This window comes from Penaeus vannamei, chromosome 3, assembly GCF_042767895.1.
Source record: "Penaeus vannamei isolate JL-2024 chromosome 3, ASM4276789v1, whole genome shotgun sequence".
Lineage (NCBI taxonomy): Eukaryota > Metazoa > Arthropoda > Malacostraca > Decapoda > Penaeidae > Penaeus > Penaeus vannamei.
In genome coordinates, this window is record NC_091551.1 from 1899618 (window position 1) to 1902117 (window position 2500).

Consider the following 2500-nt stretch of genomic DNA (forward strand, 5'->3'; position numbering starts at 1 on the left):
CCTACAAAACATCTTGGGGGTTATAAATGTATTGATATTTATTCACTATTCGTTCCTTCCAGCTGTTCTTGTGCTATGGGCTTATCTGGGGTTAAGTTTGAAAGATATTGTTGTGTTGTGAATGTCCTTTAGTATAGAATGTATTTCTTATAAGCCAAGTAATTGCTTTGTCCCAAAAGAACAGCTGTTTTGTTGGGTTCTGTTTAGAATACAGAGTTTTCAATTTACATGGCTTGTTTTTTGGATGAAAGTGCATTATCTGCTTTGTTCTATTACCGTTTCAGTTAAGGACATATGGGGCAATATAATGGTATTTTAGAATGACAAATATTTCCTTCCTCGTAAGAAGTTTATGTTATCCTAGACTATCCTTTGATCTATGAATGTTATTTATATTTTGGTTTACTTTTAGGACAATTAGAAATACAAATACAATAACCATTTTAAACTATGACCAACTCTCCAGAACACCTTTGCCTCAAGAGTTTCCGTGATGTCTGTTTTGTGCTCCAGCAAAGGCCAACAAACATTTGCCGTGATTATTCTGTAAGAAAGCGCTTGGACTGGTTTCGTATGAGATCATGAATTGCCAGGGAAGATGACGACTTCCATGATAAAGATTTGTTGGCCTTTGTATGAAGGCAATTAGTATCACTGGTTGGAGGTATTGAAGCATAGGTTAGCAATAGAAACAATTTGAGTGATAATGACTTAACTTCACGGTGCAGATGTATTTGACGAGTTTCGATTATATACTCATCAGAAATGCGTGCTTTTCTGACATAAAGAGGATCAAAACCGGTCAAATGCATCACTTACACTGTGTTGATGTTCATTCTCATTCTTGCCTTTTCTACTTTTGCTGCGTTGGACGTGGATCATAGGTTAGCAGTCGTTATTAGGCAATTGTGGCCGTACCATTACTTAGCGGAGATGATTTTGGAATAAATGTTTCTCCTTCCATTTCCATTTAGTGTTGCTTATGACTCTAGCATGATTTTGCCTTCAGTATAGTTCATTTTTAGGCAAATACTGTGTTGTGTGTTGCCTTTTTATGATTATATTGATTTATTACTTGTTTTCTCATATTGTCTTATCAGAAACTAGACATTCCATGTTTGAATGGTTTTTCCGTTATGATAGATTATATACATTCCCAGAATCAGGAATTAATATATTTTTAGAAAGTGTTAGATACAATTGAAAATGGAGGATTAGTGTGCAGTAAGATTGCAGTTAGCTATTTCAAAGTATAAGTAAGAATATAACATAAAATTTGTAGCTTTTAAGATGGTAATTCTCTAGAATAGGACTGTAATGATGTGCTGAAAAATATGTGATATTATAGTATAAGGGAATCAGATTGACATTAACTGCCATAGAAATTGATAAGTGCAAATATATTAAAAAGGATAGCGACTTAGAGACTACACTCCCGCAAAGGTCAACGAACCTCCACCATGTACAATATATTCTTTTAAGATAGAACTTGGCAATTTATTCAGCGAAGTGATACCTCAGGATAGTTAATGTAGTAATGATAACAGAGAGGGAATGTTTTTTAAGTTCTATCCTGTTTTTGCTTGTTCTCGGTATATATGTTGATCCTGTTCTTATATTTATCTAGAATGCTGTATTTCGTTTTGAATGCTTGAGCTGAGGCCACTATGTTTCTTCTTTTATATATTAGGCAAAGCAATACAAATCAAAGCAAGTTTCAAGGAAATTTGAAGTGAAGTATAAGAAAAACTCCCTTTTTGGACATGATAAATGAAAGAGTTGGCATTTATTCTATTAGTTATGTGCTAGTAAATGGAATTCTTCAGAAGAATTAACATTGCATGTGACAAAGGAAATTTTTCACTTGATAAATGAAAAATTGGTCAGTTTATTTTCATATATTTTTTTTAAATCTGAAATAAATGTTATGTTATATTTAACTGAGAGGATATATTAACTTTAGGTAAAGAGCCAACAAATATGCATAGTTCATATGATTAATTTCACATTATCTGATATTTTTTATCAATATAAACCTTAATCTCTTACCCAGTGGCCCTGGATGGCAAAAAATATTTGACATGATTACTATTTATTTATTTGTTGAAAGTTTTCTGCCACATCAATATCTAACATCATTAGTAGCATATTGAAAATGTCGATATAATATGGTGAGGCTTGGGGGCAAAGCCTAACCTTACCCATAGGTAAGGAAAGGTCATACAGCACTATGATGGAATATTGTGTTAAAGATGGTAAAGATAATGATTAAGACAAAATATGTTAGATGTCAAAGATTGTAGAGCGCTGTAGGTTAGTATAGTAGTGAAAAGGGTAAAAAGGGAGGAGGAAAGGGAATACGAAGGCTGTTCAAGACTGACAAGGCTAGCCTTTTGTCCTTTCAGCACAGCTCTCACACTTCAGGATGTGGACAGAAGAAGGGGATGAAGAAAAAAAAATAAAAGGAAAGGGGGAGAACATTTGGTTGAGGCCGGAGCTA

At 33.7% G+C, this 2500-nt stretch overlaps 1 protein-coding gene across 6 annotated transcripts in view; it reads left to right on the top strand.

Moving 5' to 3' along the window:
• LOC113804949 (phosphatidylinositol transfer protein vib) overlaps positions 1 to 2500 on the top strand; it is a 20009-nt gene that overhangs the window by 666 nt on the left and 16843 nt on the right. Inside the window, exon 1 of one of the 6 annotated variants that reach the window (XM_070139664.1) lies at positions 40 to 90. The exons of the other annotated variants lie outside the window; for them this stretch is intronic. The gene's annotated coding sequence lies outside the window, so the exon portion shown is untranslated. Of the gene's footprint in view, positions 1 to 39; positions 91 to 2500 lie in introns of those variants that run through there. 6 annotated transcript variants of the gene reach the window in all.